The sequence below is a fragment of the Lactuca sativa genome, chromosome 3 (genome assembly GCF_002870075.4).
Source record: "Lactuca sativa cultivar Salinas chromosome 3, Lsat_Salinas_v11, whole genome shotgun sequence".
Lineage (NCBI taxonomy): Eukaryota > Viridiplantae > Streptophyta > Magnoliopsida > Asterales > Asteraceae > Lactuca > Lactuca sativa.
The window spans coordinates 233,370,920-233,389,334 of NC_056625.2; positions in this window are offsets into that span (position 1 = coordinate 233,370,920).

Genomic DNA, 18,415 nt, shown 5'->3' on the forward strand with positions numbered 1-18,415 from the left:
AGTTTAGCCTTGGTAGAAGGTTACTTTTATAGAAAATATAGGATTTTCTGAGAGATTCAAACTTTTACAAACACTCGTAAACATTTACTTACATTTTTACAAACTTATACATTGAGGCAGGTTCAAACGTTTTGACAACAAACATTGACACTAAAATACTTATGAACTCACCAGCTTAATGCTGATAAACTCTTTCAAAATAACTTGTATTCTCAGGTCGTCAGTAGACAGGTACCGAGGCCAGCTTTTGAGAAGATGGAGTGCATTCAAGACTCATCTCATATTATTTTGTGCTACATTATTTTTGGTGTCTATAACTGTACAGAACACACTTGTATTAAAATTATATATTTAATGCAATGGATGATGTTGTTTGCTTATTTACATTTACTGTGTTGTGATACTATACATGACGTCCTCCGCCCCAGAACGTTTCCGCCGTTCTTGGTTTTGGGGTGTGACAGATTGGTATCAAAGCATTGTTTATAGTGAATCAAGTATATCAACCCATAAAAGATATACTAAACTATAAACCCAAACGGGATTAAAACACTCTGACCAAGAGTCTATACTTTAAATAATAAAATATTTAATTAAGTATACTAGTCTGCATTCATACTAAAATAAGTGTCACAATGACAAGAACAAAAGTATTACAATTGTTAAATATCACAAGTGAGCTCGGGGATGTATGGTCAGTCTTGGGAATGGCATAGCCTGATCAACTATGCTGGTCCTAGGAGTGATTAGCATATGCCCTAGAATGGTTGTGATATGTTTACAAGTCTAAAAACTTACCAACAATACCACAAGAAGATCAGTAGAACTTAAACTTAAAATACTATAGGAGTATTTTGTGCTACTAGTTACACGTATACTATATTCTTATACCTCTCTTCTCGCGTAGATCTACATGGCTGGATTCCATCATGGCGACCCGTACTTTCCCAATGAGGGCAATGCTGGGTGGATCGATGAAGAGCCCGAAGATGAGCATCCAATCCCTTTGGATGATCACCTCGCAGAAGGCTTTTCCGATGGATCCGACTCCGAGCCTGAAGTCAACAACCTACCGCTTGTAGGTCAAGCCCCGAACAACAACCCTCGACCAGCGTTTCCAGGCCCTACTCCCATGTGGGCAAACGACTTAAATCGCTGGAGTGATGAGCAGGGTCAGCCCTTACCATACTTTGGGGACCGAACCTTTTACAACATTAGCGATGGTGGCTCTGCTGACAGAGCTCTGTCGGTAATCATCCGCAGAATAGCTCGTAATGTCGAGCAAGGTCGAGCAGCCATCGACCGGGTTATGGAGATTGATGCCAATTCAGGTGTCAACACAGTCCGCATCCGCCGTCTTGAAGAAGACATGGAACGGACCCGGAGAACCAACGAAACCCTACAACAACAGCTGGCTGCCTCCCGAGCTGAGGTCGTGGAACTTAGAGCTCGTCAGAGAGCTAAGGATCGACACCTTCAAGAGGTGTTTCGCCAAGTGTCCAACCTCAGGGCTCGCCCGAGGAACTCCCATCGCCATTAAATGATGTCTAGTACATCTCTGTCTTTTGATTTAGGGATAGCCTTGAACTTATGTGCTCTAAGTAGCACTTGTCTGTAAAATATTCCTAACTTTCGATACTCTAATTAGGAATCTAGGACTGTCAGTCTTGCCCTTATGGTATGATGTAAGACCTACTGTTAGGTTGATTTTCCTTGAACTTATTACATCAGTAATACCCGTACTATTGAAATCTATCTAATCTGTGGGAAAAATTTGTACACTTGTGTATTCCTACTAATATTTCTTATTGTGATTTCAAACACTCATTCAAACTGTTGGGCTATGGTTAGTTAGTCCATGGGTCACTCTCACGTTGCTTACAAATTGATTCTTACCATCTTTCTTATCTTTATAAACTTATAGTTAAAAGATGCCTCCTCGCAAATCTCCTAGGAATAGGAATAATCCACCGCCTCCGGTCATCGATACTGTAGCCCTGAATGCTGCCGTAGCTCCAGCAATGGCAACTGCCATGGCTCAGTATCACTCATCAGATGCCAGCAGAGGTGGAACCCCTGTGGAATCTATTCCGATCGAAATCCCTGTGCGCTCGAGAGAGTGCTCCTACAAGGATTTCACAAACTGCAAGCCGAAGCCTTTCTATGGCACCGGCGGAGTCATTGCTCTCTCGCAATGGTTCGAGAAGACTGAGTCAGTCTTCGAAATCTGTTCGTGCCCTGCTGCGTGCAAAGTGAAATATGCCCCATGCACCTTTGAGGATAAAGCCCTAACGTGGTGGAACGGCCACGTCAAAGCCCTAACTCTCGTCGTGGCTAACGACATGGGCTGGGAAACAATGAAGGACCTCATGACTGAGGAATACTGCCCGAGGGGCGAAGTCCAGAAGTTAGAACATGAACTCTGGAATCTGACCATGAAGGGCACCAACGTGATCGCTTACACTGCCCGATTTAGCGAACTGGTGGCCCTATGCCCCAATATGGTTCCCACTGAAGGGAAAAAGATCGAATGGTACGTATGGGGGCTAGTGCCTCTGTACCAGGGGAATGTCTTAGCATCGAACCCCGCTACCTTCGATAGTGCCAAGCGTTTGGCACAAAGACTCATTGACCATGGAGTCAAGACCCCTGCAACCACAACCACCCTAGCCATCCCAGAACCCTCCAAACCCGCTGGCACCAAGCGGAAGTTTTGGGATGAGAAGAAGAAGCAGCGAGCTTCAAAGAAACAGGAAATCGTGGCAGTACATGCTGCGGTAACCCCTACTGCTGTTACTGCTCCGGGGAAGCAGTATGCTAGAAGTTTGCCGAAGTGCAACAAATGCAACTTCCACCACAACGGCGCCTGCCGTGAAATGCAGTGTTCTAACTGCAACAGAAAAGGACACACCGTCCGTTTCTGTAAGTTCCCGGCACAACCGATCTCCCATGTTCCTGGCTCAGGCGCGAGCCCAACTTGCTATGGATGTGGCGAAACAGGCCACTTTAAAAGGGACTGCCCCAAGGCGAGGAATACTGGAGGAGTAATGAGGGTACTAGCTATAGGCCACGGGGAAGCAGTTGCTGACCCGACAGTGGTGACTGGTACGTTCCTCCTTGATAACTCCTATGCATGCATTCTGTTCGATAGTGGAGCGGAGCGAAGCTTCGTAAACCACAAATTTGCTCGCATGCTTAAGCAACAACCACACGCACTTAATGAACAATTCACAGTAGAAATGGCCAATGGGAAAACTGAAAGTACTAATAGCATATACTTAGGTTGTCTTCTAACCTTAGATAACCATTCATTCCCAATCGACCTTATGCCGGTCTCAATAAAAAGTTTCGACGTTATTATCGGCATGGATTGGTTAAGTCTTCATCGCGCCGACATCATGTGCTACGAGAAAGCAGTCCGTCTAAACCTCCCGTCTAATGAAACCCTTATAGTCTACGGCGACAAACCTGGTGCGAGTCTTCGCATTATATCTAGTATTCAAGCACAGAAATATCTGCGCAAAGAATACCACGCATTTCTTGCTCACGTCGTCGACACGAATCTAGAAACAAAAGAACTAAAGAACATCCCAGTAGTGAGCGACTTCCCCGACATTTTCCCAGAAGAACTACCCGGGTTACCTCCGCAACGACAAGTCGAGTTCAGAATCGACTTAGTTCCAGGAGCTACCCCAGTAGCCAAGGCGCCCTACCATTTAGCACCAGCCGAGATACAAGAACTCTCTGGTCAACTTAACGAACTGCTCAGCAAGGGCTTTATAAGACCAAGTTTCTCACCTTAGGGAGCACCGGTCTTGTTCGTTAAGAAGAAAGACGGATCATTCCGTATGTGCATTGACTATAGAGAACTCAACAAATTGACGATCAAAAATCGTTATCCTCTGCCACGCATAGACGATCTATTCGACCAACTGCAAGGGGCGAACTATTTTTCCAAGATTGATCTGAGATCCGGATATCACCAGTTACGAGTGCTTGAGGAGGATGTGCCGAAGACAGCCTTCCGAACTCGTTACGGACACTACGAGTCCGTGGTGATGCCATTCGGATTGACCAATGCGCCCGCAGTCTTCATGGATCTGATGAATAGAGTATGCCGACCTTACTTAGATCAGTTCGTCATCGTTTTCATTGACGACATCCTGATCTACTCCCGAAGTAAGAAAGAGCATGGTGATCATCTGCGACAAGTTCTAGAGACATTACGAAAGGAGAAACTTTATGCGAAGTTCTCGAAATGTGAATTTTGGATCCGAAGATTCGAATTCTTAGGACACGTGGTAAGCGAAGAGGGAATCCACGTGGACCCATCCAAAATAAAAGCCATTGAGAACTGGTCAGCGCCAAAGACGCCTACAGAAATTCGTCAATTTCTAGGTCTCGCTGGCTACTACCGCAGGTTCATTAAGAACTTCTCCCGAATAGCGAAACCTCTTACAACCCTAACCCAGAAAGGCGTGGCCTTTGACTGGGAAGAGAAACAAGAAAGAGCGTTCCAAACGCTCAAACGAGCCTTGTGCACCGCACCAATACTATCCCTTCCAAAAGGAATAGAAGACTTCGTAGTCTATTGCGATGCATCAAATCAAGGACTCGGATGTGTTCTGATGCAACGAGGTAAGGTCATCGCCTACGCCTCGAGACAGTTGAAGACACACGAGGTTAACTACACGACCCACGATCTTGAACTAGGAGCAGTAGTGTTTGCTCTGAAGATCTGGAGACATTACTTGTATGGAACGAAGAGCACTATCTTTACCGACCACAAGAGTTTACAACATATTTTCGATCAGAAGGAGCTCAACATGAGACAACGACGGTGGGTCGAGCTACTCAGTGACTACGAATGCGATATTCGTTATCATCCGGGTAAAGCCAACGTAGTAGCAGACGCCCTAAGTCGGAAAGAATATTCTGGTCGCAAGGTCAAGTCATTATCAATAACCATCCATTCACACCTGACTAAGCAAATTCAGGCGGCTCAACTTGAGGCCATGAAACCTGAAAAAGTGTCGAGTGAATCCCTTAGGGGAATGGACAAGAACTTTGAAGCCAAGGGTGACGGAGCTTTATATTTCATGAACCGAATCTGGACACCGAAACACGGTGGGTTCCGAGACTTGGTCATGACCGAGGCGCACAACACTCGGTATTCCGTCCACCCATGTTCAGATAAGATGTATCTGGATCTTAAAAAGCTATACTGGTGGCCTAATATGAAGGCAGAGATTGCTACCTTCGTAAGTAAATGCCTTACTTGCGCAAAGGTTAAGCTCGAGTACCAGAAGCCCTCTGGTTTACTGCAACAACCAGAGATTCCAGAGTGGAAGTGGGAGCGGATCACTATGGATTTCATAACCAAGTTGCCCAAGACAACGGGTGGACTTGACACCATATGGGTCATCGTTGATAGATTGACCAAGTCTGCACACTTCTTGCCTATCAAAGAAACCGACAAGATGGAGAAACTTACGAGAACATACATCAGGGAAATTGTACGGTTGCATGGTGTACCTATTTCCATTATCTCTGATAGAGATAGTAGGTTCACCTCAAGATTTTGGCAATCACTACAACACTCCCTAGGAACAAGGCTGGACATAAGCACAACCTACCATCCACAGACCGACGGACAGAGTGAGAGGACCATCCAAACACTGGAAGATATGTTGTGAGCCTGTGTGATTGATTTTGGGAAGGCATGGGATACTCATTTACCCCTTGTCGAATTTTCCTATAATAACAGTTATCACACAAGCATCAAGGCTGCTCCATTCGAAGCTCTCTACGGCCGCAACTGCAGATCCCCTCTGTGCTGGGCTGAGGTGGGTGATACCCAATTAGCAAGAGGGCAAACTTCCGACAGTACTCTCACCGGTCCGGAAATCATTCGGGAAACGACATAGAAAATCGTTCAGATTCGTGAACGATTGAAAGCCTCTAGAGACCGACAGAAGAGCTACGCCGATAAACGAAGAAAACCTTTGGAATTTCAGGTGGGAGACCGAGTCCTTCTCAAATTCTCACCCTGGAAAGGCTTGATACGCTTCGGCAAGAGCGGAAAGCTTAATCCGAGGTACATAGGGCCTTTCGAGATTCTTGCCAGAGTCGGCCCCGTAGCTTACAAACTCGACCTACCCGACACACTTCGTAACGTACATTCTACATTCCACGTATCTAACTTGAAAAAGTGTCTGTCCGACGAGACTCTCGTAATCCCACTCGACGAGATCGAGATCAACGAGAGCCTCAACTTCGTGGAAGAACCTATAGAAATCATGGACCGTGAGGTCAAGCAGACGAAACAAAGCCGTATACCCATCGTGAAGGTTCGCTGGAATGCCAAGCGAGGACCGGAATTCACTTGGGAACGCGAGGATCAGATGAAGTTGAAATACCCTCATCTTTTCGCTTAATTGTTTGTAACTCTTATTTGCTTAAATTCTAAATTCGGGACGAAATTCCCTCTAACAGGGGGATGATGTGACAACCCGAAATTTCCATTGTATGAACACCATCTGTTCAATAGAAGCCAGTTCAGTTTCAGTGATTTTCATACTTTTCCGAACAAGTTTGTGTACATTAGGGTTTATGTTTAAGGAGATATCAGGAGAGTGGAAGCTCCTGGTTTTGTGAAATTTGAGCATTTCAAGTTTCATAAAGTTACAGTCCTATATCAGGAATAAAAATATTTTCTGCCAAAATATTCCAGGACTATAAATAGTTTTCTGAATTAAATTAATTCATTATTTACAATTCCAAATAGAGAAAAGCTATATTCTCTCTGACGGATCTTCGGGTTTTCATCCCAGATTGTGAGTCTACTTTACTAAATGTGTTTCAATACTTGTTAGATGCTTATTAACATCAATTACATGTTTAGATTACAAGATCTGGGAGTTTACCACCCAAGAACGTTCTTGGGGAGTAAACTCCAAAATGGAGCCTTAATGCTTTCTAGACCCATCCCCATGTTAGGCAACTTATCAAGGACTTTGTGTATGATCTTTATAGACTAGAAATCATCCAAGAAACCCAAGTAATAGGAGTTTATGGCCAAGAACTTCTCTTGGGCCGTAAACCCCTTTTCAAGGGCTAAATGTGCCCTAAACTTCCCCTAATACTTAAAGACTTAAACCCTCAAATGCTTGTGCCTATTTTAGACATCAAAACACATCAAATTCATAAGTTTATAGGAGTTTACGGCCAAGAACATCTCTTGGGCCGTAAACCCCTTTTTCTAGGGTAAAAAGCATTCCAAGCACACCTTAGGCCTTAAGACAATTACCTTGAACACCTAGGACTTTAATGGGGAGGAAAAACCATCAAGAACATCCCTTAAAGGGAGTTTACGGCCAAGGAACACCTCTTGGGCCGTAAACTCCAAGTGAAGGCACAAAAGTGTGCCTCTTGTCCCCATTAGCCTTAGGTAAAATCATGGAAGCCATCCTTGATCTGCAAGTGCCTCAAATGAATTAAAAGCCATCACCCATAGGAGTTTACGGCCGTAAACTCTAGGGTAAATGGACTTTAGGCCGTAAACTCCCCTATGGAGCATTCTAGGGCCTTAAACTACTTCATGTGTTATTCCAACAAAGCTAGGAGTGTTCTAGGATCAAGATAGCACTTTAAAACACCCAAAACCACCATGTGAGGAGTTCACGGCCATAAACCCATGAGTTTACGGCCGTAAACTCCAAAGGGTGGGGTTTGTTGGGTGGTGAACTCTTATGCAAGGCCATTTGATGTTTCAAACCCTCTTGCCTTGTCCCGTAGCAACTTAGATGCAACCATTTGGACCTTAAACACTTATAAAAAGTGTTTACATGTTTTCTAAGTGTCTTAACTTATTTATTAAGTTATTATTTGTCCAATTAGTTATATATATATATATATATATATATATATATATATATATATATATATATATATGCTTATTATATGATAACTAGGCTCGTGCGTGTAAACAAGTCTCCGTTTGCCACCTAGTACGGTATCCGACACTGCAATTCAGACGACTCACCACAAGTGAGTTCATACCCCTTGAATCAACCTTTGAAATGATTTTAAATGTTTTAAATACTTTATGGGGGGGAATACAAGTCAAATAATTATACTTATTGTTTCAATCACATGTGATTGCATTTAATCACATGTGATTAATAACTAGGAAAACAACGATTTTTACCACTGTTCAAACTGTTTATCAAACTGCTTTACTTTGAAATGTTTTACAAACTCTTTTACTATCCAAACTTATTTATAGACTGTGATTCAAACAAATGCTTCTTATACTTAAACTGTTTTATCAACTTATGCCTTCAAATTGTTTTATAGATCGACATCAAGTTGATCTTCTCTTGAAATTATATTTATGCTTCAAATGTCTTATGAAAACTTATTTATGCTTTTATATATTCAATTGCATGCCCATATATGTATAGATATATAAATAATGTTCAAAGGGCTTAGGAAGGCCATCCGCCCTATTTCCTTTTCCTCGATTTGGATGTGGTCTGGTGGGATTTCGGGTGACCATCCGAAGGTCGTTTCCATATTACTTATATATCATATATACATGTATAGACATAAAAGTACTTCCATATTCATACTTATCAGTACATCAATAGTTAGTTACCATCGGGGTAACACAGGAACATATACAGATATACTAGAAACAAGTACATATACCGCTATACTAGAAACAAGTACATATACAGATATACTAGAAACAAGTACATATACAGTTATACTAGAAACAAGTACATATACAGATATACTAGAAACAAATACATATACAGTTATACTAGAAACAAGTACATATACAGTTATACGAGAAACATGAAGATATACAACTATACTAGAACGAGAAACATTACATATACATAAATACGTAACAATTGTGATCCACTGTGTCGGAGCATGCCTTAAATGTCATGGCCCGAGTTGTAGCTAGAATTCTCTTGGAGGGAGAGCGTGAGTTTGCGTATAGATCTATATTGGATTGACTATCCTACACCTTGCTGCTAGCTACAGCCGGACCTGCAGGTCTGCGGGTGCCAAACGTCATTTCTTTTATTACGACCATTCATTATGTCGTTGTTACCAGTCGATAGCATGGTGCAATTTATCACATTATACCTTAATATAAATCCGGTTTAAGGTAGTAGTAGTAATTAGTACAACAGTAGTTCTTATTATACAAAACTACAGTACTACCATGATTTACCCATTACATATTTTAGTGATAATCTCACTTAGGCATTAATGTACAAACTATATTTGATCAAATGATAGTTATACTTGGGTAATTACACACTTTTACAACAGACGATTTTACAAAACAGTTTAGCCTTGGTAGAAGGTTACTTTTATAGAAAATATAGGATTTTCTGAGAGATTCAAACTTTTACAAACACTCGTAAACATTTACTTACATTTTTACAAACTTATACATTGAGGCAGGTTCAAACGTTTTGACAACAAACATTGACACTAAAATACTTATGAACTCACCAGCTTAATGCTGATAAACTCTTTCAAAATAACTTGTATTCTCAGGTCGTCAGTAGACAGGTACCGAGGCCAGCTTTTGAGAAGATGGAGTGCATTCAAGACTCATCTCATGTTATTTTGTGTTACATTATTTTTGGTGTCTATAATTGTACAGAACACACTTGTATTAAAATTATATATTTAATGCAATGGATGATGTTGTTTGCTTATTTACATTTACTGTGTTGTGATATTATACATGACGTCCTCCGCCCCAGAACGTTTCCGCCGTTCTTGGTTTTGGGGTGTGACACATCAGGTCATCATTTCTTAGTATTAAACTTTTCAAAGGTTTTACAAAACTTCTTTTACACTTTTATATTGTCAAATGCATGCCTAGATATGTATAGGTATACAAATAATATTTAAAGGACTTAGGACGGTTAGGTCGCTTTATTTCCTTTTCCTCGTTGGGATGTGGCCTTACGGCATCGGTTGCTCGTCCGAATGTCGTCTAACTATTATTTATATATCATGTATACATATATAGGTATAATGGTTCCATTAGTCAGTTCAGCACCTTTGGGTAACAAAGGTATACTTCAGGTTATACTCATACATTACTAGTAACTATAATAGGTATAGTTAGGAGATACGACTTACAATTCCAAGTACAAGGAATCACGCAAGAGTCAGTTCATTCATGAGTCTATACCAATACATTACATGTTACATGAATACATTGACATATATACGCTTACATGAATATGTGTACATAGATACGCTCACATGAATACACTTACATAGATACGCTTACAGAGATACATTTACATTGATACGTTTACAGAGATACGCTTACATGAACGTCTACATTAATACGTTTAATAGATACTATTACATAGGATCAATTACAAATGTTTCGAGACTTACCATTCCACACCCAAAGCTGTTAGCTACAGTAGGGAAAAGGCGCGTCCACGGGTGTCCCCGGTTGTACTGTTCGGCGAGTTTCACGCCATGAATATCCTAGTGCAAAAGGATACATTTTTAGTGATTATATTATTTTCCTTCCTTTACTTTGTGACAGATTCACATGAACGACGAGGTAGGACATATTTGATATAGATAAACTATTTTCCTTATTACCTTTATATTGTGACTCATACACATAAATGACGAGGTAGACTATAACTTTTATAATAATAGTTAAACAAGGGAAAAATCGTAACATCTACAGTGATGCTTACTTACAAAACAGTCCGGTCTTGGTAGAAGACTACTTTTTATACTAGTAGGAAATATGGGATTTTCTATGGTTTTCAAACGTTTACAATTACTTACAAACATTTTCATACTTTTCTCGAAATGTTTACAAGTCTTTACTTTACAGTATTTACAAATCAAAGACACATTAATACTTATGAATTCACCAGCTTTATTGTTGATACTCGCATTCAAAATAACTTGTATTCTCATGTCACAAATAGACAGGTATGACGACCAGGTTTTGTGAAGACGGAGAAATCAAGACTACTCTTTTATTTTGATTAGTTATCATGTTGTCTTATAATATGAAAGAACACACTTGTAATTAAAATTATACTATTAATGCAATGGAAGATGTTGTTGCTTGTTTACTACTTTACATTGTTGTGATACATTACATGACGTCCTCCGCCCCAGAACGTTTCCGCCGTTCTCGGTTTTGGGGTGTGACACGTACTTGGCTTTAGACAAGGTTCTTAGTAGGCGAAGCCTGATGTCAATTTGACTTCTTTCTTGACGTTCCCAGAGGGATATGTTAACAATTATTAATGTGATTATTAATAAATTATATCAATTATTGTACTTTAATTAGGGAGTAACTATTGTTTTATGAAAATAATAATTATAAGAGCGTATAACTAGTTATTATTGATGGGTATTATACAAAAAACCCTATGTGTGCATGCAGCCCTACTTTGGATCTATGTTTTCTTTATTTGACATACAATAAATGAACACAAATAGGTAACTATTAACGTTACCTAACGGCCACGTAAAATGTAACAGAGACGTTACAGCCTTAGCTGAGACCGGATCTTGGCCTTAGAGATCCCAAGTCGAAGCGACAACTCATTTCTCGTCACAAGGGAAGAACATTCCATGTGATCTCCTCATTCACTCACAACCAATGAGAAAGCAACAAATAGCCCAGGTAACGCCCAAAACTGATGTCACTTGGCAGTTAGTTAGCGTGAATAGCTCTCCTAATAAGAGGAAGCCATGTTTCACGCTCACAATGCACGGTCCCCAGTATCCGTTAGTAATAGGTATAAAAGGATCTCTTTCGTCTCAAGGGAAGGATCCATCTTATTTCTCACGAAGATTACCCTAAGATTTCTCTCACACTCTAACGGTTCTTCTGTGATTGTGTTCTCAGGAAAGCACCCAAGTCGGATCCATCCTTTTGCATCGATAACATCTTCGAACATGTCACAGCATTTAGCGCCATCCAGATGCATCCTCAGAGTGATACAACCAATAGACGATGTTGGTTGCTTGCATAAGGGGGACATAAGCCCTACGATATCTGGGATGGCAGTAGAAGCTCTGTTCAGAACGCACGAACCACTCTAGGTGATGATGACACAAATCCCGCCAATTACGATAAGAACAGTAGAAGCAGGGCTCCAGAGCAATTTCCAGAAATTGTCATCGGATGTCTCATAACCTCAGATGGCGATATAACATCCCAATTTGTTGCAGACAAATCTGTACGATGACACTGAGCTAGTTAATATCTCTAACTGTCGTAAGAGAAACGCACCTTACCATGCAGAAAAAACGAGATCGAGGCACTCTCGAGAAACCTACTCAACATCAGTTTCTCGAGCAGCGATCCCAAACCATCGAACTGGGATCCATGAGACCCACTCCTCATATCAGGATTTATTCATAACATGAAGTTCCACCGAATATACATTGACAATGGCAGTTGCTCCAATATACTCTGTGAGCATTGTTTCCGGCAACTACCTGACACGTGGAAGGAGGGGCTCCGACCCTCAACCGGTGTAACATTAGTAGGATTCACCAGGCATAGCTTGTGGCCACTAGTAACTATTGGGTTGCCCTTAACATTGGTCAGCCACGACGAAAAGGACTGAATCACAAGGACAATTGAGTTCTTTATGATCCGATACCCAACCGAACACAACATTCTTCTTGGATGATCATCAATTGCTTTACTGCATCTCGTACCATCGATGATACATGGCATCATTAAATTCAGCACACGTCAGGGAACAATTGCGATCCTCGACACAAACACTAGAGCACAACATTGCTACCAAATCATAGCTGCCCCAGAACCCATGCGTGCGCCAAAGAAGTCCAAGGAAGGATGTTCGACCGAGTAACACCAAATAAACATGGAGTATCTAGAGCAGCTTATGCAAATCGGCGCCCACTTAACAGAAGAAACCAAGGCACGACTGGTGGTGCTCCTGAGGCATTACTCCATCATCTTCGCCTAGAAGCCAACGGATCTGATAGGCGTCAATCGACAGATCATAAAACATAGCCTTAACACAGCACATGGGAGTTACCTTGTAAAACAAAAGAAGCGAGGACAGGCGGCAGACCATGATAGGGCTATTAAAGCCAAAGTGGTCGATCTGGTGAGTGCTGGCATAATCAGGGAAGTAATGTTCCCCACATGGATAGCAAACTCGGTCATGGTAAACAAAGCCAATGGGGCATGGCGAATGTGCATAGATTATTCAGATCTCGATAACGCCTGCCCAAAGGATTGTTATCTTCTCCTGGAGATCGATCAAAAAGTCCAATCGCTTGAAGGCTTCCGATTCAAATGTTTCCTCAATGCATACAAGGGCTATCACCAGGTGTAGATGAAGCGAGAAGTTGAAGCAAAAACAAATTTCCATACCGAAAACAACATCTTATGTTATCAGAAAATGACATTTGGGCTCAAAAACACGGGTGGTACTTACCAGGGGCTGATGAACAAGGTATATGCCGACCAAATTGGATAGAATATCGAAGTATATTTCAATGATATGGTAATTAAAAGTCACAGTGAAGAAATGTTGATCCAAGACGTGGAAGAAGCCTTCCAAACGCTAGTCAAAGTGTAGACGAAGTTAAATCCGGCAAAGTGTACTTTTGGAGTCGAGGAAGGGAAATTCCTTGGCTATCAGGTGACCAGGGAAGGGATTCTACCTAATCCCACCAAAATATAAGAGTTCCTCGAGTCGAAAACGCCCCAAAACCTTAAGGGAGTACAATAGATTGATAGTAGGTTAACGACTCTTGGAAGCTTCATTGCCAATCCATAGAGAAGGCGCTTGCTCTGTACCAAACACTCAAAGGATGCTTAGAAAAAAAAGCAATTCAAATGGACAGAGGAAGCGTATGTGGCCTTGCAAAAATTGAAAGACGCATTGAAGCAACTCCCGACTCTCACCTTCCCACTTCCACGGGAGACTCTACATATGTACTAAGCAGCGTATGAGGAGGCTATCTCCTCTGTGTTAGGGGTGGAAAGGGAAGGCAAGAAAATCCCCATTAACTTTGTCAACAGAGCCATGCAAGGGCCAGAGGTAAATTACCCAGCCTTGGAAAACTGGTCCTCGCCCAGGTCTATGCGGTGAGACATTTACGGAGGTATTTCCAAGCCCACAAGGTGGATGTTCTGACTAGTTACCCAATAAAACAAGTGATTCTATGGCCGAAAAACTCTGAACACCTAGTTAAGTGGGCCATAAAATTGGGTGAGCACGAAATCCAGCACCACCCTAGAACCAGCATCAAAGCTAAGGCCCTTGCTAACTGGCTAGTTGAAATCCTATATACCATCAAGGGAGTTCGGACGACAATCTCTGTCAACCCATTAGAGCCTAAAGCCGACAAGGAAATTTGGAAGTTGTATACCGACGACGCAGCAAACAAGGAAGGCTCAGGTGCAGGCCTGATCCTCTAAAGCCCCAAATATGAAGAGATCACCTACGCACTACGATTCAACTTTCAAGAATCTGACAGCGAAGCAGAGTATGAGGCACTCCAGGCAGGACTAAAGCTGACCAAGGATGTTGGCGCAAAATAACTAGCAGGTCTTAGTGACTCGTTTCTTACCACAAACCAAATAAACGTAGTATAAGAGGCAAAGGACCCTAGGATGCAGAAATACCTAGACGTTGTCCGTAATTTAGCCAGCACGTTCACAAGTTTTTCATTAAAGCAAATCTCATCGGGGAAAGGGCAGACGCCCTCAGCAAACTAGCCTCCACCACGTATGATCATCTCACAAAGAAAATGTTGGTCAAAGTACTCCTAGAAAGGAGTATTAATAACCAATAAGTAAATACCATATCAGCCCCCCCCCCCCCCCCCCCCGGAATGGAAAAAAAACATTTATTGATTACTTGCGCCATGGCGTGCTTCCGGACGATCCACAGGAGGCAAGGAAAGTCAAAGTCAGGGTACCACATTTTGCATTAAGGGACAATCAAATGTACCAAAGAGGATATTTAATCCCATGGCTCAGGTGCATTTCTAAGACAGAGGGTCAGAATTTTCTCGAATGAAGAAATTTAGGGGACACAACGGCACATGAAGGCGCTCGCGCACTCACAGGAAAGATACTTTGCCTAGGCGTATACTGGTCGGACGTATACAATGACGACGCGGCCTTAACCATGAAATGTAAGGAATGCCAAACATTCACCAATAAGGGATCGATATAGTGCGACCATTTCCACCAGCGCCAGGAGACGTAAAGTTTTTGTTGGTAGCCATAGCGGAAACACTGACTACTGTCATTGGCAAGTAGATGATAAATTTCATGACAAAGAACATCTTGGCCCGCTTTGGAACTCTTAGAATCCTCATAAGTGATAATAGAACTTAGTTTCAACGAAGTCCCTTCAAGGAATGGTGTGAAGAAAAGAAAATCCACTACCGGTTCACATCAGTAGCGCACCCTCAGGCTAACGGACAGACAAAGATATCCAACAAAATCCTAGTCAATGTTTTGAAGAAACGGCTACTCAAATCCAATTCCGCCTGGGTGGATGAGCTCCTAAAAGTGCTATGGTCCTATCGCACCACAACAAGGTCAGGTACGAGAGAAACACCCGTCAGTCTAACCTAATGGACGGAGGCGGTCCTCCCATTTCAAATAGTAGCTGCCTCTTTACGAACAGAGAGTTTCGAGGAGGTGGCCAACGAAGAAGGCCAACGCCAAGACCTAGACATGCTCGTCAAGAAATGTGAGGAAGCAGGAATGCGCCAAGAACTGTACAAATCACGGATTGAGAACTATTACAACTTCCAAGTCCGGGCCAAAAACTTCAAAGTCAGAAAATGGTTACTAACAAAGAACGAGTCTAGCCATGCTAAACCATTGGGGAAAATCAGTGTCACGTGGGAAGGACCATGCAAAATTATAGAAGCACACAAGAATGGTGCTTATGTCCTAGAAGCTGAAGACGGGCGTGCCATTCCAAGAACGTGGAATGCGCAGAGGTAGAACCAGTGCTAGCTAACAAATTGTGTGTTAATTTTAATATGTAAATGTAATTAGCAGAAATTACTTTACTATTTTCAGTGATATTATGCTTGAAACAAAACTAGAGTAAATAAAAAAGGCAATTCAGATGCTCCATATATTCAAATCTAAGAAACAAAGAGGTTATATACATTCACTGTTTGGCAACAAGGACTGATCATCCAACGTCACACGAGAGAAATGGTTACAAGAAGGCATCTAGGGATTTTACATTAGAAAGGCTCATAACCTTCCTCCCAAAACATGATCATCAATTATAGAACATCTGACATGAGTGTAGAAAGGTCATAACCTTCCACGAATATAAAAAACAAACTAAACAAAATTGGGTGAGCCTCAAGATGATGATCTTTGCTACACCTGGGGTCTTTAAGCAGCAGATTAGAACAAATCTCTCAAAGACCAGCTTCAGTAAAGCACAAAGAGTTCACTAGCAAGAGAACTTCAACTAGGGATGTAAACAAACCCTGTGTAAATATCATGTGATGGCCAACATAAACCATACACAAAGTAATCAGGCGAAAGAGAATGTGCGATAAAGAGAAACATTCACAACCATAAAAAGAAAAAAATTGTTCAAACTGCCGGACTCACGGACTTAAAAGATGGCCACAAAGGGCAGCAAAGAAAAAAATATAAGGAAAATATTGTCAAAGGGGGTTACATCAAAACAATCCAAACACAAAACTACTTATCAACAGGAGTCTTGTCATCACCAGAAGGAAAGCTTGAACCGGGGACTGATTCCTCGCTCTGAGATTCCCAAGAGAGATTACGAAGCCCAACTATGTCCTGGGAACCCAAGCGAAGATGGCTAGCAAAGTCCATCTTCGTGAAGGTCACCAGGGCATCTTCCTTCTCTTGAGTCCTAGCCACCACATCCTCCTCAGACTTTGGGTCTACCTCCCTGACGGATACCTGCTCCCAGACAATCCTTTTACCCTATTCCACACCAGCAGCAACACAAGTTCTTTCACAAGAACCAAGCCTTGGAGGAATTGTGAACTTTCATCAACCTATCCGCAACCCGGCCAAACCCGTCGCTAAGGATCTAAGAAATATCCCTTTCTAGCGCTCCCCTTGCGGCATTCTCGGTCACTAGATCAACCTCCAGCTCTGTCACACCCTGCTAAAGCGGAAACGCGAGATATGACAGCGATAACGGTTTCATTGCAAAAGATAAAGATACATCACCATAGCAATATTTAAAAGTTTACAACCCATAGCTTAAACAAAACAAAGTAGAAGTTTTCCAAAACAACATTGTTCAAAATATAACTTCAAAATAGCTTCAACACGATGCATCATGCTCTATGATGATGAATCTTTATATCCACTTACTAATTATTTCCTGAAAAAGCATGTAAAACAAGAATCAACGATGAAAATAGTTGGTGAGATCACAATTTTATAAAATCGAGCTTGAAATAAGGCTTTTCGTAAATACAAGTACATTGCTTTAATGAGAAACAAAGTTGATTGCTATTAGTGAATACAAGTTTATTGCTATTACGAGAAACGAGTTTGTATGTGTATGAGCAAACAATGAGTCTCAACCAAACCTATGACTGAAGCCCTATCGAGATCTATGCTTATCGTTCCATAGATGAATATGGTATCATGCACTCCAGCAATAGGGCGAGTGAGGAGTTGTCAATTCCTAATAGCGCTATCCATAATGACCATTGGCTCAAAGAGCTAATGGTTAGAGATAAGGGAAGGGCCTTAGTACGATAAGTTCTCATGTTCCGTGTTGCATAGACATACATAAAGAGACATAGCAATACAATAGCAATCGTGTTTGATACAAATCAATTTAAATACAACATGCAAATAATAGTTTTTTTGGACATGCTTTTCCACCCCAAAACTTAAAAACTGAAAATAGGGGAGTGCATGAATACTCACAATATGCAAAATATAGCAAACAAGTTTATACGAGTCAAATAAATACAACGAATATAAATAGTTTAGGACATGTTTTTCCACCCCAAAACATTTAAAAACCGAAAATAGGGGAATGGTGAATACTCACAATGTTTCAAGTAGATACAAGTGGTGCCTCAGAACACACCAACGTCTTAATACCGAGATCCTACGACATCAAACACACACTAGTGAGTTTCCATGTCGAAATCTAATGCTAATATACTAAACTCTACATATATAGAAATGCCAAATTTATGTTCTAATATCGGTTTTATATTAATTGGTTACAGTTTTTCTAAAATGATGAAATTCTATAAGTCATGTGATTTATACAATTTTGGATATTAATTTTACAGATTTAGAAATATAAATTGAGGGTATTTCTACACATTTAAAGGT